The sequence below is a fragment of the Aulostomus chinensis genome, chromosome 19 (genome assembly GCF_037954235.1).
Source record: "Aulostomus chinensis isolate RoL2024-O1b breed Wild chromosome 19, RoL_Achi_v1.0, whole genome shotgun sequence".
In the NCBI taxonomy this organism is placed as follows: Eukaryota; Metazoa; Chordata; class Actinopteri; order Syngnathiformes; family Aulostomidae; genus Aulostomus; species Aulostomus chinensis.
The window spans coordinates 21166277-21191503 of record NC_141338.1 but is presented as its reverse complement, the minus strand read 5'-3'; the positions used below and the strand labels follow the sequence as shown (position 1 = coordinate 21191503).

At 46.4% G+C, this 25227-nt stretch overlaps 1 pseudogene; it reads right to left on the bottom strand.

Annotated features, from left to right (window-relative positions):
* Window positions 1–2501: 2501 nt before the first annotated feature.
* On the bottom strand, window positions 2502–7329 carry LOC147244357 (WD repeat-containing protein 19 pseudogene; annotated as a pseudogene).
* Between the last annotated feature and the right edge of the window lie 17898 nt (window positions 7330–25227).

The following is a 25227-nucleotide window of genomic DNA, read 5'->3' as shown; positions in this document are numbered from 1 at the left end:
CCTAGACTGTGGGTCAGGACGCTCTCCACGGAGGAGTGGTAGAAGCCCAGCAGCAGCTTAGGGTCCAGGATGTTCTTCCTGAGGATGCACAGGAAGTGCAGCCGCTGCTGAGCCTTCTTCACCAGGGCCCTGACTTTGTAGGTCCAGGAGCCGTCGGAGGAGATGTGGGTGCCCAGGAACCTGAAGGTGGTGACAGTTTCCACCTGTTCTCCATTTATGAGGAGGGGGGTGTGGTCCTGTCTGTTCCTCCTGAAGTCCATAATAAGTTCTTTGGTCTTATGGACGTTCAGGGTCAGGTTGTTGCCTGAGCACCAGTGAGACACTTTCTCTACCTCTGTCCTGTAAGCTGTCTCGTCCTCACCATGGATGAGTCCAACCACGGTGGTGTCGTCTGCATATTTGATGATGCGGTTGGTTGGATGGGTTGGAGTGCAGTCATGGGTGTACAGGGCAAACAGCAGAGGACTCAGGACGCAACCTTGAGGGGATCCGGTGCTGAGTGAGAGTGTGGAAGAGTGGTAGGAGCCGAGTCTCACCGACTGAGGGCGGCTTGACAGGAAGTTTTTAATCCAGTTGCAGGTGGGAAGGGGGATACGGAGCAGCAGGAGTTTGTCATGGAGAATGTCCCGGATGATGGTGTTGAACGCTGAGCTGAAGTCCTGCAACGAAGAGCATCCTCACATAGCTCTTCGCGGTCTCCAGGTGGCTCAGTGCTGTGTGAAGCCTTTGAGCGATGGCGTCCCCTGTGGACCGGTTTGCCCTGTAAGCAAACTGGTGGGGGTTGAGGGAGGGAGGGAGGGAGGGAGGCAGTCTCTGATGTGCTGGGAGACTGATCGCTCAAAACACTTGATGATTACAGACGTCAGGGCTATCGGTCTGGAATCATTCAGGCTGTCTATGGCAGGTTTTTTGGGGATGGGGATGATGGTGGAGGCCTTCAGACATGTGGGGACGGTGGCATGTGTCAGGGAGAGATTGAAAAGTTTGGTGATGATCCCTGTTAGCTGGTCTGTACATGCTTTAATCACTGCCCCCAGGATACCATCACGACCGGCAGCTTTCCTGGGGTTTATTGCCTGCAGATTTTTCCTCACCTCCTGTTTCCGGAGGGAGAGAGGTAGGGTGCTGAAATCAAGGGGGGTGGGGGGGGGGCAGTGCCTGCAGGTGTCTGGTGGTGGTCTCAAACCGGGCAAAGAAGCTGTTCAGCTCTTCTGCCAGGCTGCTGCTGCTGGGGGATGTGGGAGGGGGGTGGCCTCTGTAGTTGGTCAGGGCCTGAATGCTCTTCCACATCTTACGCGGGTTATTGTCCATTAGGTACCCCTCTATTTTGGTTTTGAAGGAGACCTTGGCCTGTTTGATGCCCCTCCTCAGGTCGGCTCTGGTGGTGCTGTAGAGAGCCTGGTCCCCCGACTTGAAGGCAGAGTTCCTGGCTCTGATCAGGGTCTGGACTTCACTTGTCATCCAGGACTTCCTGTTGCGGAAGACCTGGATTTGTCTTTCCACTGTGACATTTTCTACACAGCTCCTCATGTAGAAGAGGAAAGACTCGGTGAATGTGTCCAGATCTTGGTCTTCAAAAATGCTCCAAAGCAGTCTTGCAGCTGGAGGAGAGCGTCTTCAGACCAGGCTTTGATGGTCTGGTCAGGTCTTGTCTGCAGCGTCTGTCTGTGTCACAGAGGGACGAGCCACAGGTCTTTCCAGCGAGTTCCACACACCTCTGAGAGAGCGAACTGCCAGGACCTCCGCGTGACAGAGCTGGAAGGAAAACATGTCAAATACTCACTTAGGAACGTGTGTCAAGAGAACTGGAGACAATTAGATGCTTTGTTATCATGCTACTCTCATATCTGTATCATCTGTAGCTAGCAGCTAGGTAGCTTAGCTTAGCATATAAATGAACAGAAGTGACAGGCCTCCCTCTCTGTTACTACCGTAGGCCTACTCGTGCAAGAGAGACTGCACCAAAAATTAATTTCCAAGTTACTTTTAACTCACAGTTGAAATTAAAATGAATTCCTTCAATTTGCATATTACAAAATAAAATAGAACTTCAAACACCATCTACTCAGTATGCACATGTTCAGAACATTGCACCATAGCTCACTTAATTTCATTTTCATCGATTTAAACACCCTCACTGCTGAACAACAGAAAAATAGCACCAGAGCAGCTAAACAGACATGCTCCTCCCCGTTGCTCTGTGCTGCATGCAGCAGCTCTCCAGATGAAAGGTGAGTGGGTAGCCTGCGCAACACCAAGCTAATATTAGCATGGCAGGGACAGTCAGCATTTACAACAATTTTTACAAATCAAAAAGTAGCCAGTTCTGCCATTCACTAGCCTTCCAAAACTTGCTTTACTGAAAAAAGCAGGTCCCTCCAAGGGGAGTTGACTCCTAATATTTAATGAGTGAATCCTTGGCCTGACCTGGCTCTCAGTTCATCAGGAGGACTGATGATATTGAAAGCAGGGCCTGGACTGGGTTGGACAGAGCCTGATAGCAGGAGTAAAGGGAGCCCATTCTCCTTTCATACTGTGAGGTGAAACAGTAACAGCATTATTTTTGGCTCCATGGTGTCAATGAGTGGGATTTCAGTGCAGGTCAGACATCTTTTTAAAACAAAAAGGTACCATAAACAAAGCTGTGTAAAATCATTCTTTGAGACTGTCCCACAGGAGGACATCAGTAACATGGTGGTTGAAGGCATCACTTCGATTCAAACTGGTACGTAAATTTGGATGTAGTTCTTCTAGATGAAATAAGTAACTGTCTCTTCATTCTCTTCATTTTGCGACGGCACAAGGCCATCCAGAGGCCGTGCACAGTTTGCAGCAGATTGTGTTCTACTTTTCATTCATTATTGCAACAACTTTTTTTTGTGTATGAGTAATAATTATTGAAGGCATAGGATTTTTTTGGCCTTGTGGAAACCCTATAGTGCCTCTGTAACTGTTGTTAAATTTCCAGGGATCCCCTTGTGCATTGTGTTGTGTGAATCATGGACCAACACTCTCTTCAGCTTCAGACCAGACTTTATTGCCTCTGCGTTCAGCATGAAAACGCACCGGTCAGTCACACAGGCACAGAAATGCAGAAAAGTTAGTAAAGGTTAGCTTAGCGAGGAGCTAAGGAAGCTAACCTAAACACTGACAGAATTGAACCAACTTGGCAAATTAAAGTGAGGGCAAAGGAGTCGCCGCTTTGTTACATCGAGTGGGACACAACATTATGATACCTGTGTCACTGAATTATTTTATTTTGACTTCATGCAAACTACCAGATAGCAAACTGCTGTTAATTATGACACCAAGATTGATCGGTGGGGCATTTGTTTACACTGTTGAGGGTTTTCTTTTAGCTTTATGAAGACTTGGGTAATATCCAAACAATGAGAAGAGACAAATTTTGGAATGCAAAAAAAAAAGAACAAAAAATATCAACACAGTATAAAGACACAGAGAGTAATGACTGTTCTTATTTTCAGTGTCGAGTATTTGGATTCACAGCTTATCCAGCAGTCAAGAGATGAGACTTGGAGCCCTGCTGGGCAGCCCTCAGGGTGCTCCAGTCTCCTCACGACGCCACGTGCAGGCGGCCTCTGGCAACGTCCCTCTGACACTTGAGTGACTTCTGGGTAGAGGAAGAAGATACACATTGCTACAAAAACAGTAACTGGCTTCCAATCTTTTACCTTCAAAGCACCAAAGCCAAACTAAATGATCATCTATGCAACTTGTAATTCCAAAGTTTCCCCAATTCCTCCAAGGTAGATGCACAAAAAGAGAGGGCTTTCCTTCCAGAAATAATGAAACCATCAGCAAAGAGAACTGCTGCTCACTGGACATTTGCTCTTGTTAAGACCATTCAGTTCAGTACCTGTGGCTTTGTTGGCATTAACATGAACTTGTTGTTACTAAAGCACAAAATTATGTGACGTAACAATGATATACACTATAAAACCAGTAAATGAGAAGGAATAATAGAATAAAGAAATAAGGCAGTAAATTTGGATAAAAAAATACAGAAACCAGTTTTTATTTCTGTCCTATGCATGCACCTGCACAAACACATTCTCTCTCAGTTGATTTGGTTTTCATTTAATTTTCAACACTTTAATGCTCTGGACAGTGAGTGATACAGAATGTAATGTTTCTGACAGCAATCCCAGATGAATGAAGTCCAATTCAACAAATAAACTCCTCCATGTTGACCCACACCCACTTCTCAATTAAACCCTGCCCCCTCTGAGTGCGGGTACAGACTGGGATCATTATGGTGGTGGTACAGACACACATACAGATACAGATGATGGTGTACTCACTCATCCACACCATCTGGAACCACCAACCATGCCAAGCCAATTCTACCCCATTAAGATGCTCCTTTTGAACTTCAGCAGATCCCCTGGACCATGTTTATAAGGTCTTAAACAGGAGTGCCTCCTAAAGTGCTGGTAAGTCTACATTCTCAGGGGGACGCCGTTGTTCTGCGATTCAGGTTCACAGTCGCCAGATACTTGGAGCAGTCCGAGATCTTCTTCACCTCATCTGCACCAAGAGTCTGACAACACATCGGGCATGCTTTCTCCGTCTTCAGCAAAAGGAGAAACTGGGAGTGAAGAGCTGGAAAGTCACAATGAGGACACACAGACCAGTCCTCTCTCAGCATATGCTGCCCTGTTGCAATGCAGTAGGGCAGGTTGCTCTTGCAGGAGGTGCACAAGAGTTCGTTCTGTGGGAGCAGGGAGCCACAGACAGGACATGGAGTCATGTCATCCACCACTTCTGACTTGTGTGGATGTCGTACAATATCCTCAATCTTCCTCCTGTATTTTTGCTGTATCTGCTTTCGGTTGTCTGGCCTCATTAGCGTGACAGCGTGGTTGAAGGCTGAGTTCCTCAGCCCAGCTCGCTGACATTCAATGACTGCAGATGTCAGAATGGGCACAACATGAGCAGGAAACATACGGATGTTTTCGCTAACGCGAGTGAGTAAATGTGCTGCTTTAAGGTGGTCTCCTCTTTTGATATGGATTTTGGCCAGGAGGTAGGAGTGCAGCAGCATCAGGTTGGTTGACATTTCAGTTGAAATGTCCGTCTTATGGTCCAGCAGCTCTCTGTACATTTTGAACAGCAAATCATGGGAAACACGGTAGTTCCCTGAACACAGCTGTTCCCTGGCAATGCTGTTGGCGACGTGAGCAGCCTCTGTGTGCCGCTGTAGTGCCATGTACAGACGGAACAGATGGACAGGATCCTTGGGTTTACTGTCAGTCTTGCCGGTCAGGTAATCTATCAGCTGATCGGTCAGACAGATGTCCTTAGCCTGACATACCACCTCAATGGCCATGTCAACAGCCAAGCCACCCTCAGTAGAGTCACACATCAAGAGGTTCTCCAGGGCTCCTCTGTACTGCTCACCCAGATCAAAGTAGTACCCAGCCTGCAGGTGATTCCTCTCAGCCTCAAAGTATTGAGCAATATTTCCGTAATCGTCCTGGGTAGCTTCAGCACCGATGATTTCTGCGAAGACCTCCACTTGTCTGTGCTGCTGTGCCAGTTTGAAAGCTTCATCATTGCACTGACACAGAACCAGAATCCGGATTGCTGAATCATAGTTCTTCAGCAGGAGAAAAAATCTGGCAACCATCTTTGCTCCCTCTTTGCTCTTGGTCTGTCTGACAACGTGAACTGCAGCTTCGGGATTGTTCAGGTGGTCCAGCAGGATACGAGTCAAATTATCCCAGTCTTCAGCGCGTTTGTAGGCTTGCGCTGCCACCTTGTACTTGCCATTGGCTTCCATGGCCTTGGCGTATCGCTGGTGGGTCTTGAGAGAGGAGACATGTGGGAGCAGCTCTCCCACCTTTGCCCAGTCCTTGCATTGCATGTAGACCAATGCAGCCTGATCATAATACTGGCCCATTTCATAGAGCTGAGCAGCTTGGGACAACTGTCTCACGCTCTCTAAAAGAGCTCCACATTCCTGCTTGAGGACTCTGCTCGGGTGTTGAATTGCCTTGGCGACTCCTCCTCTGATGTCACCCACCGTAATTAACATCCTGGCTACTCCGGCTTGGCAGGCCTCATTATGCTCTTGATTATTATGGGTCAGACCATTTTTGTAGTGAGCCAGAGCCTTCAGAAAGTCACCAGTTTGCTCCAAATGAGCAGCATATTCCTTGGAAATGTAGGGAATCTGGTCTTCTGCTAAGTCCTTGGCTAACTTCAGAGCCTTTTCCCAGTGTGACAGGTCTCTCCTCATTTCCAGGGCAGCAACTGGACAGCTGGAGGATAAGTAGTGGTCCTGGGCCAGGTTGTATTCACCCAGGAACACGGCCAAATGGCCGGCTAGTAATTTGTTCTCCTTTATACCCCTGATGGCCTCCAGTGAGCTGACCATGCTGACATTTTGGCTCAATTGGTAAACCTGAATGGCCAGCTCAACCTCCATGTGGATCAGACAGGCTTTGCCTAATTTTTTCAGGAGTCTTTCCTTGGTGTGGGTCCTGACCAGATCCAAGCCTTCATCAAGCCTGTTGAGCATCACTGCCCGTGTGAGTTGCTTGCTTAGCTTTGACGATGAGCTTCCTGCCTGCTTCAGATAGGAGTGTGTGCTGAGAGTCAGCTTGCTGGTCTGGCCACTCGCCAGCTGACAAGTCAGGACGCCATTCTCCAACGACATGGGCTTCTTTGAAGGGTGGAGGCACTCACTCCCCACCAAGGACACCCACGATCCATAAATAGTGAGTTTATGCAGAGCGTACACGTAGACCTTTTCATGGTCATATGCTGCAAACACTCCTCTTTCAGGGTGCCAGCTGTCCCAAAGCGCACCAGTGATGGTGGGAGAGAAATCAGGAAGCTCTAAGCAGGAGTCGGATTCTGTTGAGGTGGAGAGCAGGTAGCCGCTCTTCTTTTCATCAGTGAAGACCAAGTGTTTCCCACGTTGAGCAGGGAAGACTTCCCTCACACCCACTGTGTGGGTGAAGCTGCTCACGGTCTTCCCATCCTTCAACGAAACGCATACCACATGACCTGAATCAGTGCCATAGTGGAAGAAGTCAGTGGTGAGGGCATGGCAAAGAATCCGACCCTGGCTTTTATCAGCTGGAAACGACTTCACCCCCTTTGTCTCTTCCTGGCGCAGCTGCACTTTTCCCTTAAACAGTACAGCTGTGTATTTTGAGTTCGGGCAACTGATAGACGTTGCCCCAAAGTCCTCGGTGTTCTTCAGTTTCTTAGCTGAATTTACCGGCTGAGTATTTCTCTCACTTGACTTTAAATTGCTTCGTCTCTTCATGGCTGTTGGACTGAACTGGAGGGCTTGATTATCAGCTGCAGTAAAAAAAATAATCTGTTGTAAACTGGTATGATTTCTTTCATATATTAGTGAGCGTGGTGTTCAGTGTTGAAGTAGTTTCACTGATCATTTCAGTGACATCACTGACATCGCAACTACATCACTATCTTTGGTCTACAGGGGCATTTCTGTCATTGTGACGTCATAGCCAATGTGTCTGTGGTCTCAGAGCCCCGAATGACAAAATCTGTGATGATCTGAGGATTTCATAGAGGATAACAGTTAAATCACATCAGTCTCTCATTTCAAAAGTACTCTTATCCCAGACTGTCATCTTCAAAGCTCTCTCATCTCTGACCCAACCCCCTAAAACGTGGCACTGCATATCATCAGGACACCAGCGATGCATGCAGTCGCCCAGCCGGCCTGCTTTCACGGCTGCTCGGGAGCTACCGGGGGATGAGCAGCTACGCTAACCCAGGTTGTGGGTCGGCTCACTATGGGAGCCTGGGTAATGGCCATCAGTCTCCCATGGCCCTACCAGCAGTGTTCCTGCTTTCATTCACACGCCATTCTCACTGATGTACCTGCTTGACGTGGACGGCCAGCTCCACATTGCTGCTTGTACCTTCTATGTTAAGAGACCCAGCTGTGCAATTTGTAATATGTATGATGTGAGTTTATACTACATAAGGTGACTGTCTGGGCTGTAGTTTCGGGGCTCTTAAGCTTGGTCATACGTATGTAAACCTATGCATGAGCTTGTTTAACTCATAAAAATACATTGTTTTAATAAAAGTGCAGTACATGCAATAATGTAATGCAGTTTTTGCTTGCACTGCAGTCTTTTACAATGGACATAGAAACCGATGTGTCTTTTTTGTCATCAGTCCTGGTCAGTCACGGTCCTCCTAGAGTCTCTGGTCCTATCAGCTCCTTCCCTGCCCTTGTGTTCCCCACCTGTCTCTTGTCACATCACCTCCCCAGTTGTGTAGCCTGTTTTTTCCCAGTTGTATTTTGAGTCTGTTGTGTTTTATTACTGCGTGAGCTTTTTTGTGTTTCTTTAGGTATTAAACATCTCTAATTCAATCAAGTCCTACCTGCTCTCCTTGTCTCTGCCATCACTTCCATAGACGACAATAGAAACCAATGCAAAACACACTAAAACCCTTCTGGATGATGGAGCCGATGGAGAAAACCCAGTGGAATCTCTGTGCAGCTAACAGAGCACAATAAGATCCAAATGGACCAAACAGATTTTGACGTGCTACTTTGTTCTGTTGAGCTGTGAATGTGATTTCAATCAAAAAATAAAACATGACATCCTCATAGAAATGTAATTCATTGATTAATAGACAAAGCGAAGCATTCATGCTGAGCTGAAAAATTTTGTTAAGAAGTCATCCATCCATCCATCCATTGTCTTCCGCTTATTCCTTCCTAGTAAGGGTCACGGGTGGTGGAGCCTATCCCAGCGTCTACGGGCGAGAGGCAGGGTTCACCCTGGACAGGTCGCCAGTCCATCACAGGGCCAACATACAGAGACAAACAACCATTCACACTCACAGCCACACCTACGGTCAATTTAGAGAATCAATCAGCCTCGTTCCCTCTTGATGTCTTTGGACTGTGGGAGGAAGCTGGAGTATCAGAGAGAACCCACACAGGAACAGGGAGAACATGGAGACTCACACAGAAAGATCCCACGCCCGAGCCGGGACTCAAACCCGGAACCTTCTTGCTGTTAGGCCACAGTGCTGACCACTGCACCACCGTGCAGCCCACAACACAGACATTTACTTAGAAATGAGCTTCTATTTCTCTTCTTTACTTCTTACTTCAAACACAATATTTAAATTAAATGTACATTGATCTTTTTTAACCAAATACCTCTCACATGTTTCTCCACAAATAAATTCTCAACAGGAGGGGCTACGCAAAAAGCATCTCAAGGTTCTAGAGTGTCCCAGCCAGTCTCCAGACCTCAATCCAATAGAAAATCTGTGGAGGGAGTTGAAAGTCTGTGTTGCCCAGCGACCGACCAAAAACTTCCCAGCTCTTGACACTTACAGTCACACCTACATTCAATTTAGAGTCTGGATTAACCTGGTCCCCTCTTGATGTCTTTAGACTGTGGGAGGAAGCCGGAGTACCAGAGAGAACCCAGGCAGAACTTTTTCAAAATTAGAAAGAAATCATACCAGTTTACGACAGATTATTTGCATATGATGCAGAATGGGCCTCCTCCAGCATACCAGATGTTGTCCACCACTGAACCCTCAGCTCCTCTCCTGGATGAGGATGGACCTGAGCTCATCTGGGTAGATGAGGACACTGACGAGACCCCACAATTGGACGATCAGCTGTCAATTTATCCAGCTGAAAAAGTGAGCACTTAGTAGTGCTCAACAGGGGGAAATGTAGATGAATTTATCCATGCATATATTTGCTTAAACTGTAGTTAAATTTATACATATATTTGCATAAACTAGAGTGCAGGAAACACAAGGCAGTGAAGCACAGACCAGATTGTATAAGAGGACACGCGGGCAGACAGAAGAATCTGCAAAATAACACGAAGATCAAAAATACTCAATTGCATGCAGAAGCGATCACATAAGCACCTCCTTGTAAAGGCAAGGCAAGGCAAGGCAAGGCAATTTTATTTGTAGAGCCCGTTTTCACCACCAGTTTGTCTCAAAGGGCTTCACATGGCATCATAACAACATCCTCTGCCCTCAGAGCCTCACATCAACTGAGGAAAAACTCCATTGAAAACCCTTTGAACAGGGAAAAATCTGAGAAACCTCAGGGTGAGCAACAGAGGAGGGATCCCTCACCAGGACGGACAGACGTGCAGTAGATGTTGTTACAGACAAGAAAACAGTTTACAATGCAGAATGAAGGAAACATGGAAATGTTAATAACAGTTGAAGAAGGAAGCTTCTGGTAGGGGAGGCAGGGAGAGCAAGCCAGCTTGATGGGGGACTGGATGGTCGACTGGTTCATGGAAGGGGAGGCAGGGAGAGCAAGCCAGCTTGATGGGGGACTGGATGGTAGACTGGTTCATGGGAGGGGAGGTAGGGAGAGCAAGCCAGCTTGATGGGGGACTGGATGGCAGACTGGTTCATGGGAGGGGAGGCAGGGAGAGCAAGCCAGCTTGATGGGGGACTGGATGGTAGACTGGTTCATGGGAGGGGAGGCAGGGAGAGCAAGCCAGCTTGATGGGGGACTGGATGGTAGACTGGTTCATGGGAGGGGAGGCAGGGAGAGCAAGCCAGCTTGATGGGGGACTGGATGGTAGACTGGTTCATGGGAGGGGAGCGCAGGCCGGTGTAACAGTGGGGAATAAGGGGGGGGGGGCGCGATGCAGGCAGCGTTTGGGGCTCTGGTGGATCTGTGGAAACACAGAGAGACTGTGAGACACCAAGGCCAAACTACAAAGTGCAACAAGTAGTGGTAGTGACAGTTCAAAAAATGTGCAGGGAGGAGAGGAGGAGAGAGGGGGAGAGGAGAGGAGAGGAGGAGAGAGGGGGAGAGGAGAGGAGAGGAGAGAGGAGGGGAGAGGAGGGAAGGGCTCCATGTAACCTGATGTGTCCCCCAGCAGTCTAAGCCTGTAGCAGCATAGCTATCAATGGTTCAGAGCTACCTGAACCAGTCCTAACTGAAGGCTCTGTCATAAAGGAAAGTCTTAAGCCTGGACTTAAACGTAGTTAAAGTGTCTGCCGCTCTGACCCATGGAGAGATGCTGGTTCCACAGTAGAGGAACCCAGTAACTAAAGGCTCTACCTCCCAGTCTGTTTTTATTGATACTGGGAATCACTAAAAGACCTGCATTCTGGGAGCAGAGTGCTCTGGTGGGACAGTAGGGACTAATGAGCTCTTTCAAATAGGATGGAGCTTTATCACTGAGAGCCTTATAAGTCAGCAGAAGGATTTTGAAGTCGATTCTAGATCCTAAAGGAAGCCAGTGGAGAGAAGCTAAAGTGGAGAGATGTGTTCTCTCTTCTTTACTCCCGTCAAAACCCTCGCAGCAGCGTTCTGGACCAGCTGGAGACACTTTAGAGAGTATTTAGGACATCCTGACAGGAGAGAGTTGCAGTAGTCCAGCCTAGAAGTGATGAATGCATGCACCAGTTTCTCAGCATCACTCTGAGAGAGGATATTCTAATCTTAGCAATACTGCACAGACGGAAGAAGGCGGTCCTGGTCACATGCTTTATGTGGGAGCTGAAGGAAAGGTCCTGGTCAAAAATGACCCCAAGGTTCCTTGCAGTTGTACTCGGAGTCAAGGTGATGCCATCTAGAGTAGAGATCCGATTAGAGAGCATGTCCCTGAGGTGTTTAGGTCCAAACATGATGACCTCAGTTTTATCTGAATTGAGCATTAAGAAGTTAGAAGACATCCAGGATTTAATGTCTTTCAGGCAGTCTTGCAGATTAGTAAACTGGCTTGTGTCGTCTGGCTCCATCGACAAGTAGAGTTGTGTGTCATCCTCATAACAGTGGAAGTTGATCGAGTGCTTCCGGATTATGTCACCTAATGGGAGCATGTAAAGAGTGAAGAGAATCGGTCCTAAAACTGAACCCTGTGGTCCACCATATGTAACTCTACTGTACTCTGAATAGTCATTATTAACATTAACAAACTGAAACCTGTCAGATAAGTAGGACTTAAACCATTTTAGGGCAGTTCCTTTAATCCCAATGTCATGGTCTAGTCTCTGTAGCAGGATGCTGTGGTCGATGGTGTCAAATGCAGCACTGAGGTCCAAAAGGACAAGTACAGAGACGAGACCTCTGTCTGAAGCTATAAGAAGATCATTAGAGACTCTGACCAGTGCTGTTTCAGTGCTATGGTGTTCCCTGAATCCAGACTGGAAGGCTTCAAAGAGCTCGTTGCTGTGCAGATGTTTATGTAGCTGCTCCAGGGCAACCTTCTCAAGGATCTTGGAGATGTAGGGGATGTTGGATATTGGCCTATAGTTGGCTAACACATCTGGGTCAAGAGAAGGTTTTTTTAAGTAAAGGGTTGATGACAGCCACCTTAAAGGCCTGTGGCACATAACCTGTGACTAAGGAAAGATTAATTTGATTTAATATAGAAGTGTTGACTAGAGGGAAGGCATCCTTAAGGAGGCTTGTTGGGATGGGATCCAGCAGACAAGTGGCTGACTTGGAGGAAGTGACTGCTGAAGTTAATTCTGACAGGTCGATCGGGGAGAAGCTGTCCAAGTGAGCACCAAGTCTGGGAGGTGCTTCTATGGGGACTGTAGTCTGTCCTCCATTACTGGCAATCTTCGTTCTAATATTCACAATCTTTTCAGTAAAGAAAGAAAGGAAGTCGTTACTGCTGAGAGTTGGGGGGATGCATGGCTCAACAGCACTATGGTTCTTGGTGAGCCTGCCCACAGTGCTGAAGAGGAACCTGGGGTTGTTCTTATTCTTTTCTATCAGGGACGAGTAGTAAGCGCTTCTGGCATTACGGAGTTCTTTTTTATATATTAATAAACTCTCCTTCCAGGCTTGGCGGACTTCCTCGTGCTGGCTGGAATGTGTCTTCCTTTCCAGTTGTCTGGTCTTCTGTTTTAAGGCACGCAGCTCTAGGCTGTACCAGGGAACTATTCTTTTCTGGTTGATAACCTTCTTCTTCAGGGGAGCTACGGCATCAAGTGTCCCAAGGAGTGCTGCTGCAGTGCTGTCCACAAGATAGTCTACCTGCGAGGGGGTGAAATCAGCATAACTGCCCAATATATTATTACAAGGTGTGGCAGCAAGCTCTGCTGGAATAAGCTCCTAAATCTAGAAACAGCAGTGTCAGATAGACATCTACTGAAGCGGGACTTTTTCCCAGGTAGGATATAATTTGTTAGGGTAAATTCAAATGTAATTAAGGAGTGATCAGACAAGACAGGGTTCTGAGGAAGAACTGTGATGAGGTCAGCTTCTATTCCATAAGTGAGTACTAAATCAAGGATGTGATTAAAAGTGTGAGTGGGTTTGTTTACCCTCTGACAGAAGCCAACAGAATCAAGAAGCGACTTCAACGCAGTGGCCAGAGAATCATCATTGACGTCCACATGGATGTTAAAGTCACCCACTATAATGACTTTGTCTGAGTTCAATGCCAAGTTTGACAGGAAGTCAGGGAGTTCTTCTAAGAACTCAGAATAAGGTGCAGGAGGACGGTACACCACAGCAAGTAAGAGTGGTTTCTCTGCTTTCCAGTCTGGGTGGACAAAGCTGACAATAAGGCTCTCAAATGAGTTAATGAACTGTTAGGTCGAGGGTTAAGCACCAAATTTGACTGATAGACTTCAGCTCCTCCTCCTCCGCCAGTGGTGCGAGGTACATGGTAGTTAATGTAACCAGGAGGGGAAGATTCATTTAAACTAACATACTCATCTTGCTGCACCCAGGTTTCAGTGAGTGCTAATACACCAATCTGATAATTAGTAATTAAATCGTTCACTCGGAGAGACTTGCGAGAGATCGAATATTAAGCAAACCACATTTAATAGTTGCATTGGGTTGATTTGCTGGAGCAGTGGTTTTAATTTGAACTAAGTTGCTATAAATTACTCCTCCAGATTTGGGTGCAGGTTTATAAAGCCTCAGGGCAGACACAGTTTCTATAGGCTGGGTGGGTGACAACACCAAGGAACCAGCAGAGGGGCGTGTTAAACTGCAGCTCTGCCTGCTGGTCTGAACTCTGGGTGCTTGTCAGGGATTAGTATTGCTAATAAATTGGCCTCTGTTCCTAGATAAGAGAGATGCACCATCCAAAGTCAAGCCAGCTTGATGGGGGACTGGAGGGAAGACTGGTTCATGGGACGGGAGCGCAGGCTGATGTAAAAGCAGGGAATAAAAGGTGGGGTGGGGGGGGGGGGAATTCAGGTGGCGGTTGGAGCTCTGGTGGATCTGTGGGACATTTAGTGACTGCAAAGGGCATCGAGCCGGACAAAGAACACGTCCAAGCAATCAAACAAGCACCTCCACCAAATGATGCAGCTGCCTTACGTTCATTCCTTGGGATGATTTCCTGGTACAGCAAATTCATACCCAATTATGCTCCTGTGGTGGAGCCACTTTGTGCTTGCGTGCGCACTGACACAGAGTTCAGCTGGACTGCTGAGGCTGGAAAGTGCTTCAGTGAGGTGAAACAACTGCTGGTTTAATGTGGTTTACATTCTAACACAACAAAAAATTGCCATTCTCTCTCTCTCTCTCTCTCTCTCTCTCCCTGGAGTTGGTTTGTTTGCAATATTTCATTTTATCATATTAATCAATAAAGGCTACATCATAAATCCATTGATTTTCTACTTCTTATCCTGTCACGGGAGGGGGGTGGAGCCTATCCCAGCAGCTACAGGTGAGAGGCGGGGTTCACCCTGGACAGGTCACCAGTCCATCACAGGGCCAACACATAGAGACAGACAACCATTCACACTCACAGTCACACCTACAGTCAATTTAGAGTCTGGATTAACCTGGTCCCTCTTGATGTCTTTGGACTGTGGGAGGAAGCTGGAGTACCAGAGAGAACCCACGCAGGAACAGGGAGAACATGGAGACTCACACAGAAAGATCCCGTGATGGAGCCGGGGCTCAAACCCAGAACCTTCTTGCTGTGAGGAGACAGTGCTTACCACTGCATCACCGTGCCACCTACATTTCAAATGTATTACATAAATATAAAAACACATCATACATGAGAAACGTGGATCAACAGTGGACAGAGGTGTGTTATGGCAGGAGGTGCAAGCGCCCTCTTCCAAAATTTGGGACCAGGGGTATGGGAGAGCCCGCGGGATGGACAGTGCAGCTCCTGTCTCTTTGTTCCCCTTCCCTAACCCTCTAATCTTACCTTGACTCAAGTTATGTCCATTTCAATAATTTTTACAGGCCACACCCTCTTCCCGACGTCACACTCAGGCGGGGATGGGACCATTGGAAAGCCAACCCCAGATAATACAGGTACAGATCTTGGAGTTCTCATCTTGAAAAAAACCAAGATAGAACTTCATTATGTACTCGCACCAAACGTACTCCGAATCAGAACGGACAGATCTTATTTTTTAAATAATAAGCAGCAGGAAAATCAAAGGGACGGGAACTTAAACTGTTTGACAAGCGTGATTTCCTGCTCGTCCATCAGAGTCCCCGCGGTTCATTCGGTCTCACACAAGATGGATGACAATCATTCATTTCCTAGCCCCGCCCTGTAAGCTCCTGTTGTGGAAGTCGACAGCGTCCGTTGGCGTTTTATTGGCTTTGCATCCTGGAAAGTCCTACTTAAGATTAATAATCCCAGTCGACCTTCCTCCTCGTTGTGATCAAATTGGCTTTAGTGAAAAGCATCACGGATTCGATATCTGATTCAACAGACTTTTTATTTAATGTACCAGTTTGGATTAAACTTCTGTACTAAATCTCTAAAACTAAAACTACAATGCCATAACCTACTTCTTTATTCAAGGATTTATATTCATACAAAATCTATCGGTACAGTTGAGTTGACTGCAGTTGAGTCAGAGATCAGGCAGCGAAGGAACCAGCCCCTCCAGAACCACTCCACTCAGTGAGAGAACCTTATTCAAGCTCTTTGACCTGAAACACGAACGTCGTGTGTTTTGATGATCAGAAAAACAACCAGGAAACAAATCTTACAAATCGTGGACTTAGAGAAGTAAAACAATGCCTCCTATTTTTCACATGCAGCCAAAGTGAGGTTATTGTGTTTCCTTAAGGTAATACTTCACATGTCTTTTACACCTTTCCAGTCATGAGAATGTGTCCTGAGCTCCCTGAGGCCTCCGGTGCAGCACTCTTTTTGGGTGAAGTATCACTAAAATACAAGCTACTTCATCTCTGTCATTAAAAAGAAACAAAGAAACACCAAGGATATTATGTGTGATTGGCAAATTCTTTAATTTTATAAGATGAGCTGATGTAAACAAAACGTCTCCTACGGCTAAATGATGTCGATACGGATGCTGAACATCGGAGTGGGTGAGCTTCTTAAATCACAAAGACTGGCAGTTTGTGTCAAATATTTAAGAAAACCATCAAAAACGGACTGACAGGAAAACCCTGAACACATCGAAACGCCGCATTCGCATTTTGAAATCCAGACAAGCGCACAAAGATGGAGGTCCATGGACTGGATTTGGCCGTCAGACTGCAAGATGCTGAGGACAATGCAGCAGTCCTCAGTGCAAAAGTAGACCAGCAAAAGAAGATCATTGAGTGTTTTCGCAGACAAGTGGTCCGACTGACAAAGCAGCTGACGACTGAGAGGTCCAAGAGTCGGGTGCAGAGCGAGGCCTTCATGCAGCACCATGCTCTTGAGCTGGAGGTCTAGGAGCTGAAGGAACAACTTCAACACGAGAGGGAGAAAACAGAGAAGGCCCTCAAAATGTGTGAAGCCATGACCAGGAACGTCAATGAGTATAAGAAGGAGCTGGTTTACCACAGGGATGTGAGTGAGGCTCTCATCCGAACGGATGAGACCAGGAAGAAGCAGAACCGTGCTCTTCAGCTGGGAGTCCAGCAGCTGAAGCAACAACTGCAGCACGGGAAGGAGAACATGGAGAAGACCCACAAAATGAGTGAAGCCCTGACCAGAAGCATCAGTGAGTACTAGAAGGAGCTGTCTTTCCAAAGGAAGGTGAATGAAGATCTCATCAAGTTGGGTGAGACCGAAGAAGGACGTCTGACTCTTTAACCCTCCAAATGAGAGAGCGCGCCGCTCAGAGGAGGAGCAACCAAAATAACAGGTCCTTCTCAAGGCTCATGTCCAAGTTCATGGAGCTGAAAGCGGCTTATCGTTCAAACTACGACAAGTTCACCGCTGCAATCCAGGAGGAGAGGGAGAAGAGTGCTGTCCTCCAACAGGAGCTGCAGCAGTACTGGGCCACCCACCAGGAGCTCCTCCAGGAGTTCACCAGGATGAGGGAGCTCGTACATGCGGCCGAGGCCATGAGGGCTGAATTGGAGGCCCTCAAACAAAGACAATAACTGACACGCATGGACTTGAAAAAAAAAAAAAAGGTCAATAATTATGCCCAACTTTGAAAAAAGGCTATTTACATTTTCACAGTGAAGTTTTGCCTTGAAGATTTTATCCCCACAAACACGAGGCAAAGGACGTATCCTGATAAACATCATGATGCGTCTGACAAGGTCGTCTCAGAGGAAAAAGTTGATTTCCCCTGCCGAGGAGTGGTGCCGTCTTTCATGAGGCCGGCTGGGGTCCCGCTCCCTCACTCGCTCTCAGTACAAACCTTCACCTGAGGGGTCAGTGAAGGAACCTGGAGACAGCAACAAGGAAACAGAGAGCCGGTACATGAAGAAGAGCAGGAGATGAGAACATGAAGGAGACAGAAAAAGGATTGAGGGGCAGGAGTTCCAGTCCCTTTGCTGCATATGGAGTTTGTTTAAAGCTTGTGATCTTTGACACAGTAAATCAAGTGTTTCACTTTGAAAAGATGGACTGACTGTGAGAATCTCTGCTGATTAATAAAATACAGATGAAAATGTGATCCATTTTGTTTGTGCATTTTGAACCGTGTCATCATTCCGGAGCACTCCAAACACAGCTCAGACACTGTTTACACCTGAAAACATCATCGCGGGTGACACCGGTTCAGAGTTACGTACCACACACAACACAAAATCAACCTGCAAAGACCTGCCAGCTACTTTCTAATTGATTCAGCCACAGGTTGCAGACGCCATTTTGAATATCAGTCTTGTAGACCAGTTTATTTACATAATGAACAAATCACCATTTATCATTATAATATTCATTTGTTTATCAGACATTGTGAAACACTCTTCGGTGGTTGGCTCTGTTCTGTGTTTGACCAGGTACAGTCTATGAACGCTGAGGTCAGAGGAAAAAAAGTGACTGATAAAGTAGAAAATAGTCCTAGTGGAGCAGATTTTCCTCTGAGAGCTCTCGCTGCTCTCTGATCAGATGGACAAGCTGCCATGGAGAATGCCTGGTTTGAGCGCAGCAGAAACTCCTTCATCAACATCACCCCATCATGGAACTTTAATCGCGTGGAGAAATTCTGAAGCTGTGTGAGGACATCCAGATGATCTGGAGGGAAAGCCTGGCGTCTCGTCTTTGTCACTCCATAAAACGTTGTGTCAATCTGGGCGCTGCGCTGTATCAGTAACGATGTGTTGTACCTACGCAAATATGCTCTCTGATTTACCAGTTTTCTCTCTCTCGCTACTTAATAGTCTTCATTTTATCGGCAAGAGGAAGAGCACACTGTGCCTGATGTGACGCACCTGTAAGAGCCTCTTACGTTACTCTATAAGTTCAGCTCGTTAGCCTGCAGGTAAAAATCACTTCCCTGTTCCATGAGTCTATAAATGGTTTATGTTGATTCACAGGCGCCGCATAAAGAATCTCAATTTTCAGCTGTGACGTGACACAGTAGAACCTCCAAATTACCTTCCCAAACTACATGTCTATTTGCTTTAGTTGGCCTAAGTTTAAAGACAATCTGTCTCATAGCAACAGCCTTTATTTCTGTAAACTCTCCCCTGTAAGCTAGCAATGGCTTCCCCCTCTCGCTCTCCTCTCTCCTGCTCAGTGTGCCACATGTTTAGCTACTCCTCAGCGTCCTTTAGTGATATGGATAAGTGCGTTAAATGTAGTTTGTTTGTAGCGTTGGAGGCGAGGCTTAACGAGGTTGAATTGGACCTGTGGCGGCTCCGTACCGATGAATCCAATCAATTAGCCGCTAGAGCTAGCCAGACCCCGTTAGCTGGTGCGGACCGTCTTAGCTTAGCCCCAACTAGCGCTCCCCCGGCTGCTTGGGAGCTGCCAGGGCGGCTGGGTGACTGTCCGAAGGAAGCATAGTCCTAAGCAGAATCCTGCTGTCAGCGACAAACCACAGCTTCACGTCTCGAACAGGTTCTCCCCACTCGGCGACACATCCGCCGAGAAATCTACTCTGGTAATTGGAAGTTCCATTCTCAGAAACGTGAAATTAGCGACACCGGCAACCATAGTCAAGTGCATTCCAGGGGCCAGGGCGGGCGACGTCGAGTCAAATTTAAAACTGCTGGCTAAAAGGAAACGCAAATACAATAAAATCATTATCCACGTCGGTGGTAATGACATCCGACTACGCCAGTCGGAGGTCACATTCACACTCTCATTCCCCGAGGCTCTGGCCCAGGAGGTGGAGTTGCTGCCATTTTTGACAGAAGTCTAGGAATAAATCCCAAACCCAAAACAAGTTTCAATTCATTTGAAAGCCTGATTCTCAGTTTGTCTCATCCAACCTGGAAAACTCTACAGCCACTCTTATTTATCATTGTGTCCTGTCCTCCTGGTCCTGACTCTGAATTCTTATCTGAATTCTCAGAGTTTCTATCAGTTTAGTTCTAAATCAGATCAAGTCATGATTGTAGGAGACTTCAATGTTCATGTGGATGTTGATAACGACAGTCTGGTGCTGCATTTCTCTCTCTTCGAGACTCAGTTGGTTTCCATCAGTCTGTCCATGAACCGACTCACCGCCACAACCACACCCTCCACCTCCTCCTAACATGTGGAACTGAAGCTGAACATCTAGTTGTATTTCCACAGAACACTTTTATCAGACCATCAGTTCATCACTTTTGAATTTGTACTAATCGACTACACTCCACTCAGGAAAACGGTGGTTTCCAGATGTTTGTCTGATCAGGCCACAGCTGGATTTAAGGAAGCGATTCCATTGGTGCTAAATTCAGTGTCATGTCCCATTGTTACAGAGGAAAATGTTGTCAACCTTAGTCCCTCCCAAATTGATCATTTTTTTCGATAGAGCAACAGCTTAAACAAAAAACTCAGAAACTAGAGAGAATATGGCGCTCCTTCAAACTGGAGGAGTCTCATGTAGTCTGACAAGACAGCCTTAAAAGTTATAAGAAAGCCCTTCGTAGAAATGGAGCAGCCGACTACTCAGCACTAATAGAGGAACACAAGAAGTGTAGTTTGTTTGTAGCGTTGGAGGCGAGGCTTAACGAGGTTGAATTGGACCTGTGGCGGCTCCGTACCGATGAATCCAATCAATTAGCCGCTAGAGCTAGCCAGACCCCGTTAGCTGGTGCGGACCGTCTTAGCTTAGCCCCAACTAGCGCTCCCCCGGCTGCTTGGGAGCTGCCAGGGCGGCTGGGTGACTGTCCGAAGGAAGCATAGTCCTAAGCAGAAGCCTGCTGTCAGCGACACTCCCCACTCGGCGACCCGAGAAATCTACTCTGGTAATTGGAAGTTCCATTCTCAGAAACGTGAAATTAGCGACACCGGCAACCATAGTCAAGTGCATTCCATGGGCCAGGGCAGGTGACGTCGAGTCAAATTTAAAACTGCTGGCTAAAAGGAAACGCAAATACAATAAAATCATTATCCACGTCGGCGGTAATGACATCCGACTACGCCAGTCGGAGGTCACAAAAATTAATATTGAGTCGGTGTGTACATTTGCGAAGGCGATGTCGGACTAGGAGGCAGAGTCTTCAGCTATTAGGCTCCCCTCCTGTGGAACCGTCTCCCAGTTTCAGTCCAGGACCCAGACCCCCCTCTCGACCTTTAAGAGGACACTTAAGACCTTCCTTTTTGATCAGGCTTATAGTTAGGACTGCTTAGGCTGGCCCTTCGATATGCTGCTATAGGCTCAGACTGCTGGGGGATCTCCCATGGTGCACTGGGCTTCTCTCTACTCCTCTCTGTCCTCCTATATTTGTCATACATAAATCATACTCATACATATTACTAACTCGTAATACGTATGAGTATGACACATACATAAATCATACTCATACGTATTACTAACTCGTCTTCTTCTCCAGAGCCTTCGGGCTCCCCTCATCCCAGATCCCGGGTGCTGCTGGAGGAGGCTGCAGACCTGAAGAGGCTCCAGCTTCCACCCGTAGCTCCACCTGCTCACGTCCCTGTCTGTCCATCAGTCTCTTCCCTTTCTCTCTCTCTTTATCTCTGTCCCTCTCTTTCCTTCTGTATATCTGTCTTCCTCCATTATCTGTCTTTGTCTCTGTCCTGCTCTCTTTCTCCCCTCAAAGCAGAAGGCCGTCCCCACTGATCCTGGATCTGCTCCACGTTCCTGCCTGTTAAAGGAAGGTTTTGGTGGCTGCTGTTGCAGGATGTGCTTGCTGATGGAGAATTGTTGGGTGGAGGTTAATTGAAGGAGTGGTGCTGGACCTGCTCTACTTGGACAGAGTCATGAGAGAACTTTGGTTGTGATTTGGCACCATATAAGTAAAATTGACTTAACTTAAAAAATGTAGTAAGTTTCGCTTTTACCTAGTAAAAAGTACTTCACTAAATATGTTTACTTCACTTACAAAATTGAGTGTCATTTAAAAAATTTTATGAAATCAGTTACAACCATTTTGTGGAGTTGAATGAACTTAAAGGGTTTGAGAGTGAAGTCGAGGGTGGATGAGGACCCTTCCTCCTCATTCTGTTGGTGTTTCCAAGCCTATTTTTACAGCTGTCAGTAAAAACCAATCTGTACTCCTCAGTTTTTTCTCTCAGCAGCAAACTTTGCACTCTGAGAAGTCCTGAACAAGAACTTGGAGAGGTGTCACATTCAGATCCTCGATCAGATTTATGATCCTTTCATTTTCTCAAGTTATACATCGAACTTTGTCCTCACTTCCAAGTGTTGTTTTCTTTGTGTACTTTGTTTTGCTCTGTTCCTGCTTGTGTGTCGTCTGACCCGTTGCTGAGTTCCAGATGTGAAATTATAGACTACACTGTTTTATACCCGCTGCACATGAATTTTGAGAATTAAAACAGCTTTTAAATGATCAAAAATGGATCAGGGGAAGGACTTTAGTGATGATGAGGAAGAGAACTTTAGAGGTGGCATGTTTTTATCAATGTCAAACTTATGGAGGTAAATGTTTGGTTCAGGTTGAAACGTTCACGCTCAAATACTCTCAGAGTTTAAAATCTTTTTCAGTCCAACAACAAAACTGTCACATGACCTGATGTTTCATTTTACTGGTTCACGTCAACAAAATGGAGCAGGTAATGAAATTAGACTTTTTAATGAGACACCGTTTATTTACTGATCTACGCTGACTTATTTATCTCTGAATATCTCCTGTGTGTGTGTGTGTGTGTGTGTGCAGTCCTGAGAGGATGAGGAGAATTAAAAAACAACAACAATGATGATGCCCCTAGCAACCAAGTGCTCCACACGTCATCGCGTAGCCCCGCCCATCCTGAAATGAGCTGACGTATAAAGACGGAAGCAGATCCTCAACGGTGGTTTCCCCTCCTGCTGCTCAGGGAGTCACGCACTTTCAGAGGAGTCACTAAAACTTCCAGGGACATCTTTGAACGAACTTCTCTGAGTTTTTTTAATTTCGGCGGCCTTCAGCGACCCTCGGGAGCTCCAGGGAGGTATGACCGGATTCACCTGCTTCTGATCCCGCTCCTGTTCCACCAGGCTGGGCTGAGGTGGGCTTCCTGCCCGGACTACAGTCCAGGATTAACTGAGATTGATAAATGACATGAGTGTAGAGAAATGTGTTGGTTTTACAGTTCGTCCCTGTAACTGTAAACCATGTAAATAAGCAGGCTAAGCCAATGAGCCTAGCATCAGCATTGGGACCTCTTGCTCGGTGATGTAGACAAACGTGTGTCCTGCATTCTTTGGTCCAAAACGTCTCCTCCCAACACTGAAACAACTCACTGGCTGGTCTTGTTTCAGTCGTAAATAAATGACGAACTCATGTTCCAGACCAAGGAGAGCCCAACCCGCCACACAGACATTTACCTGCACCAGTTGAGGAGATGAATTCATAGAGAAACTCCTCACAACTCCAGCCAGCCTCCTGTGTTTGTGTGACGGAGATTTTGGACTTCATGGAGTTGTTGAGGACTCGATCCTTGTGAAGGATTGGTGGAGGGTTGAGGAGGAACTGAGCTCTGCTGCTAATGGGGTTTACTGGTCCTTCTACTGGATCTCTGCTGGGTCCGGCCCCCTATTGAAGGCTGCGTCTATGATCAGAGCTAATAAATAGACTACAGTGTGAATTGAAGCTTCTCACCAAAACCATCAAATGTCTTTGTTCCTGCTGAGCCTCGTTGAATATTCAGACCAAGTGTTCCACCTGTACGTGTTTGAGAAGAGCTGTCTCTGAATGACATGGATCATAAAATGGAGGCCGTAAATATAAATGCAAAAGTAAAAACTATGACCTGCTGAGTCAATCTGATGTTGAGATGAGATTCTGATCTTTCTAGGGTTGACAAGTAGAGGAGGACTGATGAGCAGAAGGAGGCGCTAACGTCAGGTCGGTGAAGAGAGACGGACAGGAGAGTTCAGCTGAGTTGTGAAGGGTTGGGATGTCGCTGTTGCTGATGTGACCGTTAATATTGACTCATGGTTGTGGAGTCTTAGCTGTTCGTCAGTTTTAATGTGTTGGCTGAGTCACGTCTACATTTTGACTCGTGTCAATCAAGTTGTTTGAATTTGACAGGAAAGCGAGTAGAGAGACGATGGGGACGGAGTGGTGGAGAATAGTGGTGGAGGAGGATGTGGACTCATCTGAAGCTCGTTCATGATCTGGAAAACGTTGCTGTCCATAAAGTAGGACTGCACAATTTCGACCAAATCTACTTGCAATCATTTTGTTCCGTATAAGAGGAACTCTTCATTTGTCCAACATTGTACTAATTTCCAGTGAACACCAGTTATAACGGTCAACTGGAGTTGTCTTCTTGTTGTTACTGCGCCGTAAACACTGGCGTTTGTAAAGCTCTTGAGGTCTGCTGCTGATACCGGCCTGTGTGACAGAGCTCCGGTCACCTTTGGTGACCCAAATGTAGGATAATGATGCCACAACAGGAAACCCTGGCGCTCACATGCTGGTGGAATGCAGGTTTTGCTTTTCCTTCCATGTTCCATCAAAAAGTAAAAGACACTGGTAACGGTACTCCTGGTTTACTGGGACGGGGTTCGATTCCCTGTGGTGTCTTGCTGATTGACTTGGCTCTACATGAATGGGAGGTCGGGGGAGACGGCTGGGAGGGTGGGAGGTTAAGAACGTGGGGAGGTTGATATGGTGACACATCAATATTTTCATTTGTGTGTGTTTTCTCATTAGACTTATTAAGGTGTGTGTGTTTGAAAGAAACAGACGATGGCTTCTGTTCGTATTGCCCCCTGACCTCGGGGTATCAGGGAGGAATATGGTCGTAGCTTGCTGCCGCTGTCTGGCGAACACCTGGCTGTACTGAGGATGTCTCCCCCTGTATGTGTAGACAAAGAGGCAACAAGTTTAGCTTGTGTTCAGCTCCACCGCAAGATTGATTCTGCAAATAACCACACACAGTATCTCCATGTAATGACTACGCAGGAAAAAGCACTCATTTATGATATAAAGAGTGGGCATGTAATCTTACAGTTTAAACTGCTTTTTAGCAACCACAGAGCTTTGAGATGTATAAATCTCATATTATAACAATACAAAAAACAGTGGAAATCTGTTTAGGGCAGCCATAACTTAAGCAAACAATCAAATGAAATATAATGTCTCAATAAATGCAAATGTAAACATTGTCAGTAACTGCAACATGCATGTTTTGGAAATAATGGAAAAGATTTCCAGTATTTTAATAGAACAACATATGTGCGTGGAAACAATATACATTCATGAATGTATTTAACTGTGCACTGAGATAAACAAATGTGTGTTTTGGTCGTTTAGCAGCACGACAATATCTTCGTCAGTGTTTACTTAACGACGGTCTGCTGGCTTTGCATAACAGTGTCAACTTCACATCTCTAATTTACGTAAACACATAAACTACGAGATTATGAATGTTACACCTTATCACACATATTAATGACACTCTTGTCCCTTATTTTGAGACACATGCAGGC